This window comes from Elephantulus edwardii, unplaced genomic scaffold, assembly GCF_000299155.1.
Source record: "Elephantulus edwardii isolate Elephantulus edwardi_28Jun2011 unplaced genomic scaffold, EleEdw1.0 scaffold00257, whole genome shotgun sequence".
Classification (NCBI taxonomy): domain Eukaryota; kingdom Metazoa; phylum Chordata; class Mammalia; order Macroscelidea; family Macroscelididae; genus Elephantulus; species Elephantulus edwardii.
In genome coordinates this window covers 2,070,467-2,080,321 of record NW_006400007.1, presented here as the reverse complement: position 1 = coordinate 2,080,321, position 9,855 = coordinate 2,070,467, and the positions used below count along the sequence as shown (strand labels likewise).

Sequence of the window (9,855 nt, the reverse complement as noted above, 5' to 3'; positions counted from 1 at the left end):
GGTTAAGTAGATTTGCTTATGTTTTAACTTCTTAGAGGCACACTTGCTTTCTAAATTATGTCTATATTTTTGTTTCAAAAACTCAACGTGAAGGGACGAGAATAATTTCATGAGGTTTAAGTTGTTTGGCTTTCAAAGCAGATATTGTATGAGAGAAGCATATTTATGAAAGAAGGTGTAGTCAGCTCCTAGGCTAACAGGGAACCAAGTCTGTTTGTTAATCATGTTAAAATCCTGAAGATGTCAATTCAACCTCCAGCTCAGTCCTGGGGTCTCAAAGCTGATGTGCTCACTTACACAGACACTTTTACGCCAGAGATTGCCTTCAGTTTAGTTACCGAACTAATGGCTACAGGTACTAAAGAGATTTCTCAAAAAATAAACATCCCTACTCTTTTAAAATGCTCTTTCTCTCAAACCTTAGAAGGCAACAGACCTGGTGAAGAGCTACCTGCAAAATCGTCCCTTTGAAGAAATATACAAATGAGTCAATGCCCCTGTTAAAGGATTTGTTGAAAACAAAGGGTCCAGGAAGCCACGTAAAAATGATTTGTGAGGCAGCTTGACGCCTGACTTTTTTAAAAACCCTTCCTATGCCCCATTTCAAAAAATGCATCTGCAGGCAACTTGACTGCTATTTCAGGCTAAAGGCTGGTCTCAGATGTGTATTTGAGGCGTCTATTCAATCTGGAGTTTACTATAGCCAAGATCTAAACCATAAAAAGGGAGTTGGTAATGAAAACATGGAGAACTTTAACTAGAGTCAGGGCCAGATCCCTATCCTGACTCCACCAGCACCTTTCACTTATGAGTAGTTCCTGCCAAATAGAGCAGTGGGAATTACAGAGCAAGTCCCTCCTTGTATTAGCCAGTGCAACTCTTTCTAATGGAACATTAGAGCACCTTGGAGTTGTTGGCTCTTGCAGTTGTGTTGAGAAGTTATGAAGCTAGAACATTAAACACTCATTCTGAGGGTGTTTCTTTGGCTCCATTCCACTTGTAATATTGGAAGGTAGACTCAGATACATCTATTTTCCAACCTTCTGTACTTTTTATGAGAGAAAGAATGGCCAGCATTTTTATATCTAAATAGGATCCACTTTTGGTATCACCTTGTCTAATGATTCTGCTTGGATCCGCAATTGACACCCTTGACACCAGCAGTCAAGAAGTCAAAAGACATACTGCATTGGGCAAATCTGCTGTCAAGGACTTCTCTAAGGTTTTAATAATCTCTCTAAATTATGTCATTTTAAACACTAGAGCACATCTAATTCAAACCACGGTCTTTTAAATTACTTGGTATACCTCTGAAAGTTGGACAATGATTAAGGATGACAGAAGGAGAATCAATGCTGTTGAGTTGTGGTGCTGGAGAAGAATATGGAGTATCCCATGGACTGCTATAGAACAAACAAATAGGTCTTAGAGGAAGTGAAACCAGGGTGATCCTTGGAGGCAAGGATGGTGAGGCTTCATCTTACATACTTGTGGCATATTATTAGAAGGGGACTGCTCCTTGGAAAAGGACATCATGCTTGGAAAGGTGGAGGGTCAGCAGAAGAGAGGAAGACTCTCAACAAGATAGATTGACACAGTGACCATCAGTATATCAGAGATGAGGAGGATGGTACAGGATAAGGGGGTACAGATCATGGGGTTGTTCATAAAGTTGCTTTGGATTGTACTTCACTTGATGGCACCTGACAACAACAAAAAGGCTAATAATTTGATGATTGGGAAGAAAAACAACCATTTACTGCTAATAATGGTACAAATTCTGAGGATGTGTTAACTAGCCATTCTTCTTTGTACTTGCAACCATCAAAGTATATAGTTCTCTTAACATTCCTAAAGATAGGACTTAATATCCCATTTTTATAAATGAGTAAACTGAAGCTCTGAGGCCTTTAAGTAGCCTGATCTAGGCGACACTGATTAGTGAATTGGGGATTTGAAACCGCAGTTAGTCAAACATTAAAACTCTCTCACTACACTGTACTGCTTCTGAGTTGTTTTGTATGCGACCCCGCTAAAGATGCTGTTAAGGTCCAAACACTTGGTCAAATTAAAACACATCATGTTTCGCTGAGTAATGTGCTATGGTGGTAGCTAACAGAAACTGTTCTGTGGTGGAAACACTAACGCATGAAGAGGTTAGTTATTTAATCTAACATTACATCGTGTGGAAGAGCTATGGGCTTGACTTGACCCTCTTGACTTAACTGCTGTAAGAAAGTTATAAAATACTCCTTATATGACTCCTTTTCTTCTCCTCTTCTGTTTGATCTCAAAGCAACAGTTTACAAAACGTTCTTTGTTCTCAAATAATGTTAAGTAATAATGGAGGGAGGAATGACATTCCGCAGTCCCTCCCCCAGTCCTGAACAAATAAATTGGCTTAAAAAAAGAAAAACTATAAGCCGTTTTTAGCGAGGAGGTGGATGAAATTCATTCACTGAAAAGAACCATTACAGCATCTATATATCCCTCCTATCAACCTTCCCATCTGGAATTTATTTTTTAAGATGCTCATTGCTTCTCACAGGTTCAATGTTACCCATTTCACACCATTTACCTATTGAAAGCACTTGAAATTCCGGACTATAGGAAAAGAAAAGCCAGTGTATGTATTTCCCCAAGATGCAGCTAATGTGTCAGACTTGTAAAATAGCTCTTAGTGGCGAGCCTCCATTTAGACAAAGACGGAAACTAGCTTTAAATACTTAGAGCTTTAATATCTAGTCCATTATACTGAAGCAGGGTCTTGTAAAGAGTCAATTATGGGATACTTCTGATTTGATCCACATGCAAGGGAAATCCGTTTCTTTGCCTTTAAATCCCTGTTGTAAGTGTCTTGTTTAAATAATTAGTGACACTTTTTCTTTGATCAAATTGATTCATATTGCTATTCTTCTATGCTAATTTAAAACTTAATCCATGTAAAAGTCTAAAGAAGATTTTAATCTCTTATAAAGAAAGCTTTCTCCAAGAATGGAGTTATCCAGAAAACATTTTTTTTTATTTTTAGCATATTATTAATTGAAAATATATGAGTGTTTTTGCAGGGAATATCTAAGTCAATCAAAAGGTAAAATGGTATTGTTAGGTTTGCCTTATAGAATGATGTTTTTCACTCTATATTGTATAGATATTGATAAATTTATAAAATAAGTAAATTTATAATGCTTAATAATATATTTAGGCAGCTAATATTGTGCAGAACTATATAAGCAATCAAAACTATTGTGCAGACCTATATAGGCAATCAAATGCAATCTCAGTTTGTGGTTTGTAGACTGAAAATGTATGTGAATTTACAACATAGAGTCAAACGGGTAATAACACGAATATAAAATTGTATTCACAATCAAAGAATGGATTCATTAAAAAAGCAAGAAAATTCCAGATTTTACTTATTAGGTTCAAATTTGAGAAAAACATCAATAGCTAATACTAGTCAGCGTCCTGGGAAATTAGTATCCTCCTGTACAACTGGTGAGTAAAAATTGTTTTCTAAAGAACTTTAAAAAAGCAAAGTATATATATATCTCAAAGGTTTGGGAAATGCATGCTACTTCTAATCCAGAAATAACCAGTCCAGTGATCTAGGAATCTAGTATTAGGAAGTAACCACAATATGAATTTAGTTATGGGCCATCTTCAACACTGATTTTAACAGAGAAATACTGAAGAAAGCCTAGAAGTTCAGCAACAGGAGGTTGATTAAATACATCACATTCTTACTCACCATTCTACCCCTAGTGTTTGTTAAGCAAATTAGTAAATGGATATCCTTTTTAAAAGGATATGATAGATGAGTATTTTCGTATTAGGGAAGATTGTCACAATAGGAAATAGCCATTTTTATTAAAGATTGTGTATGAATAGGAAAAAACCTGGTAAGTTATAGACCAAAATGTTAATAGTAGCTATTTCTGGGTTACAGACCAATTTTTATTTTCTTAGCTGAATTTTCTACAATAATATATATTGCTTTCATAATAAGAATATTGTTTATAAATATTTATGTAAACCATATAATACATTATCACAAAATAAAAAATAGTTAAATACATATTATAAATACTAGAAGTTCTTCTTTTCCATTCCTATCTCCAATTCCATTATCCTCCCTCTCCCATTTTGTAAAATGTAACTACATATTGTTTGTTCTGATCATATCAATTATTTCTCTATGCATTTCTATCTTAATTGAATATAAATATTAAAATATTAATAACAGCTCTTATGAAAGTAAAATATAACTTAATATAAATATATATTTTCTAAATACTTATAGCAGCTGTAAAGATTTACATTTTTGGTCCATGAATTGGATTGCATCCCATAAATGTATAGAATCAAAGTTTATAAAATCACTTCCATGAATAATTAGATTGTTTCTATTTTGGTTTTTTCCTTCCCTAAACAATACTGCAATACTCTTACACATATGTCAGTGTACACAGGTGCAATCATTTATCTAAGATACAAATCAAGAAACTCAATTTATAGATTGATGACACTTGCAATTACCTCTCAAATGGTCAAACTGACTTTAAAAATTCATTTACAATCCACCAGGTTTCACTGTGAGGAACCATTTGTCCATGTTTACCAACCAGTCTGGCTGTTGCTTATCTATTTTTGTGTTGATCAATCAGATTACTTAGAAAGTAGTATCTTATTGTTTCTTATATTAACTTTTTTCCTGATTAGTACATTTAAATATCTTTCAGATGCTGTTTGGCCATTTCTCTTCTCCTGCCAATTGCCCTTTTGACTATTGGTTTAAATTTTTTTCTAACTGTATTATTTTGTATATTCTGAAAGTTATTCTTCACTTTTTATGTTACAAGCATTTTCTCCTTGTAACTTTTAAAATTGTTTTTTAAAATCATGGCATAACTTACACAGAGTAAAATGCATGGGTCTGAAGTACATAATTTACAAAATTTTTTTGTATTTTATACTTATAACATTAAAATGTGTTGCCATTTATTATCAAGTTACTTATGATTTCTTCTGGATTTCACATCATGTTTGGGAAGAACTTAAGACCAAATTAATTACAGTTGTCTATACTTTTTCTTACACTTGTTTTTGGTTTTTAAGTATTTATTTAGCTTTCTAAATATTTTGTATTTTGTGTGAAGTTGTGATCTGATGTTATTTTATTTTTATAAATTGGCAGTTAACTACCTCATCAATTATTAATTTGTGGCAATTATTCAAATGGGATGAATAAAATGGAATAGTATTCAAATAGAATACTATTATTTAATAAAAAAAAAAGGACAAACAGGATTGGAGGAAGATTCATCAACAACCTGCTATATGCAAAGGAGATGACTGTTTGTGGAAAGTGAAGAGGGGACCTGAAGTACTGACTGACTGACTAAGATCTCTCCAGCCCTCAGTGTGGACTGCACCTCAACATCAAGAAAGCAAAAACTCTCACAACAACACCAACAAGCAACATGATGATAGAGAAAAGATTGAAGTTGTCAAGAATTTCATTTTACTTAGATCCACACTCAACACCCAGAGTCAAGATTTCAAAAGAAATACTGCATCGGAAACTCTGTTGCCAGGGACTTCTCTAAAATGTTAAAGAGCAGGAATGTCAGTTTAAAGGCAAAGACTTGCCTAATGCAAGCCATGATCTTTTCAATTGTTGTATATGAATGTAAAATTGGACAATGCACAAGGAAAACTGAAGAAGAACTGATGCTTTTGCATGGTGGTGTTGGCGAAGGGTACTGAATATACTATGGACTACCAAGAGAACTCTAGTGGTCTGGAGTTGTGCTGCCAATCCAAAGGCATGCAGTTTATATGCCCCAGTTGCTTTGTGGGAGAAAGATGGACCATCTCCCAAGCGATTTACAGCCTCTGGAAACCTGCTGGAGGGTCAGCTTTGAGTTGGTTCCAACTCAATGGCACACAACAGCAACATCAACATGGGCTGTCCAAAGACCAAACAGGTCTGTATTGGAAGAAGTGCTTGCTCGAGGTAAGGGTTATGAAACTTCACCTCACATATTTTGCGTATGTTGTCAGGAAAGGCCAGTCCTTGGAAAAGGGCTTCATGCTTAGAAAGATGGAGAGACAGGAAAAAAAAAAGAGTAAGCTGCTTCATGAGATGGATTGACATAGTCACTGCAATAATGAGCTTGAGCCAGCAGAGGACGTGAGGAAAGTGCAGGATCACACAGTCTGTCAGCCTGTTGTACATAAGATGCTTTGAGTCAGAGTCTGTTTCGTGGCACCTAACATTTCCTCATTGATTCACTCTCATTGGTCTAGTAGGAGCTGATAGCTGACCCTCTTTCTCCATCAGAACAATTTTGTCCATCTTTCTCCATCAGAACAATTGGTAGATTCAAACGGATAGGTAGGTGCCACACCTGGGTGAGCAGCACAAAGACCATTTTTAGCAGAAACCAAATGTCTTTCTAGGAATGTGTCTATTTCTGAACCAACCATTTATTCCATCAAATGATCTCGATACATGGTCTTGTACCAGAGTCATACCACTTTAATTATTTCATGAATAGCTTTGTTGTATGGTTTCATAATAGATAAGGCAATTCTAAGAGCCTTGGCGGTGCAGTGGTTAAGTATAAAACTACTAAACAAAATGCTGGTGGTTCGAACCTACAAAGCTGCTCCACAGGAGTAAGACGAAGCTTTCTCTATAAAGATTACAGCTTTAGAAACCACATGGGGCTTCTACTCATCCGGGAGGATCACCGAATCAGAATCCGCTCAGTTGATGGTTCTGTTGTCCTGGCTTATTTTTAAAAGGCAATTCTTCTTTCGTTGCTCCTTATCAGGTAGTTATTTCATGGTTTAATTTCATTTCTCTTTAATAAATGTGAAACAGTTTGTTAAATCCCACGAAAAAAAGACTTATTTTCATGGATTTTTGGTTGGCACTGCATTAAATTTAATGGATTGATTTGAGGAAAATGGTCATCTTTACAATGTTGGGTCTTCCAATCCAAGAATATGCTATTTCTCTTCATTAATTCTATTGTGACTTTTAATGAAAATTCACTAGTTTACTTCATATATATCTTATATATTTCTCGTTATTTTTATTTCTAGGAATTTATCTATCTCAGGTACTTGATGAGCTATAAACACTGACAGATTTCTTATTTCTTACTTTTCCTTATTCTTCTAGTGATCCCTCCCCAAACTGACTGTCATGTGTTTGTAAACAGTCTATAAACTTTTGCCTGTTTCCAATATTGGTTATTCTCATTTCTTCTCCTTTTCATATTGTATTAACTCTCAGCCCAACATTAAAAAGCAGGTATAATGAGCAGTCTATCTTGTTACAGACTTGGAAGAGAATGTTTCTATGTCTGTTACAGATTTATGTTGTCGGTGTTATGTGCTGTCAAGTCTGCTACCACTCAGTGACCTGTGAACAACGGTTCTGAACCTCGCCCTTTCCTGAGCCAACCTCCCTGTACCTGACCTGTTGGCACGGCCACTGTGTCACTCCATCTCATCTAAGAGCTCCCTTTCTTGTGCTGAGCGTCTTCTCTTCCAAGCATGATGTCCTTTTCCAAAGACAGGATCTTCCTGATAACAGGCCCAAATTATGTGAGATGGAGTTCCACCATCTTTGCCTGTAAGGAGCACCCTGGTTTGATTTTCTCCAGGACAGACCTGTTTGGTTTTTTGTTTTGGGTTTGGTTGGTGTTTTTTTGGTTTGTTTGTTTTTTTTTTCCTTTCAGCAGTCCATGGAATGTTCAGTACTCTTCTTATAGCCCCACAATTCAAAGTCATTGATTTTCTCATCATCTTCAGTCATTGTCCAGCTTTCAGATGAATGACAGACAATTGGGAAGACTATGGCTTGGAAAAAAAGATCCAGATTGCCAATTACCTCATCTTACTTGATCCACTTGGTACCAGCATTCAGGTGATCAGAAGATGTATTTCACTGGGAAACTTTGCAATCAAGGACTTCTCCAAATTATTGAGGAGCAATGATGCCAGTTTGAGACCTAAGATGCACCCAAACGATTCCCCCACAGCCACGATCACTCTCAGTCCCTGAATCTGCAGCAGTGGCACCTGGAACACGGCTCTGAGCTCAGGCTATGTCACTCTCCAACTCAGACAGGGAGCTCTTCAACCATTTCAGCTTGGCCCTCAACACGGACAGATGCCACCTGCTGATGGAGGACAGAATGTGTATGCTGGTGGACCTGGCCAAGCCCAGACTGCCTGGGAGCACGCATTCAATGGTGACAAAATGAACTTCACTGTGGAGCGAGCAGTGCTGCATGTGGCCCTGTGGAACCAGTCAAACACACTCTTCATGGTGGACACCAAGGATGTGATGCTCAAGGTCAACAGGGTTCTGGACAAGATGAAGTCTGTCTGCCAGTGTGTACAAAGTGGTGAATTGGAGGGGTACACAGGTAAGCCCATTACAGATGTGATCAGTATGAGCATTGGGAACTCTGACCTCATGGTGACTGAAACCCTCAAGTCATACTCTGCAGATGGTCTTCGAGTCTGGTGTCTGGTTTGTCTCTAGCAATGATGGAACACACATTGCTAAAACCCTGGCCTCACTGAGCCCCAAGTTCTCCCTGTTCATCATTGTCTCCATCACCAATGGCAAAAGGACCCTTCTGCAGTCGCCAAACATTTTATTGCCCTGTCTACCAACACAACCAAAGTGAAGGAGTTTGGAACTAACTCTCAATACATGTTTGAGTTCTGGGGTTGGGTAGGAGGACGGTACTCCCTGTGGTCAACCATCGGCCCTGCATATAGGCTTTGCCAACTCTGAGCAGCCGTTGTCAGGGCACACTTTGGAACTGCACCCCTGGAGAAGAACACCCTGTCCTGCTGGCTCTGCTGGGGATCTGGTACATCAACTGCTTTGACTGTAAGACTCAGGCTATGCTGTCCTATGACCAAGTACCTCCATCGCTTTGTTGTCTACTTCTGTCAGGGTGGTATGGAATCAAATGGGAAGTACATTACCAAGTCCAGTCTATGTGGACCACCAGAGGGCTCCATCTTATAGGGACCCAGGGACCAATGGCCAGAATGCCTTCTACCAATTTATCCACCAAGGCACCAGAAAGATACCTTGTGACTTCCTCATCCTGGTCCAGACCCAGCACTCTGTATGGAATAGGTTGCATCGCAAGACCCTCTGACCAACTTCTTAGCCCAGACTGAGGCCTTGATGAAGGGGAAGACATAAGAATAGGCCAGGAAGTAGCTCCAAGCCACAGGAAAGAGTCCAGAGGAATTGAAAATCTGCTGCCACACAAGGTTTTTGAAGGAGATTGCCCAACACTTTCCATTGTGTTCACCAAGATTATGCCATTCATTCTTGGAGCCTTGGTTGTCATGTATGAGCATAAGATCTACAATCGGGAAGTCATCTGATGCATCAATGGCTTCGACCAGTGGGGAGTGGAGCTGGATTAGCAGCTGGCTAAGAAAAGTGAACCTGAACTTGAGGGCACCAAGCCAGTGACCTCTCATGATTCTTCCACCAAGGGGCTGATCAACTTTATCAAGCAACAACAGAAAGAAAGCATGCGCGCAGAAGCCAATTAGCTCATGCTCAGCACCAACCCCCATTGTGACCGGTCCTTCTTGTCCTCACTGCCCCAGTCTGCAGTGCATGGTCCTATTCCACCCTACTGAGAGCACTTTTGGGTTGTGGGCTTGGACCAAAAGTCCCTCAGGGGAAGCTGTTCTGGACTCACGACACCCTCTCCCTCAGTGTCCACCAACTGCTCTATGTTACCTACTGGAATGTTTCAGTGCAACTTGTTTTTCAGACCCATGTTCACACTG

General features: G+C 38.5%; 1 pseudogene; it reads left to right on the top strand.

Annotated features, from left to right (window-relative positions):
* Nucleotides 1–240: 240 nt before the first annotated feature.
* On the top strand, nt 241–9,612 carry LOC102873595 (annotated as a pseudogene).
* The last annotated feature ends 243 nt before the right edge of the window (nt 9,613–9,855 follow it).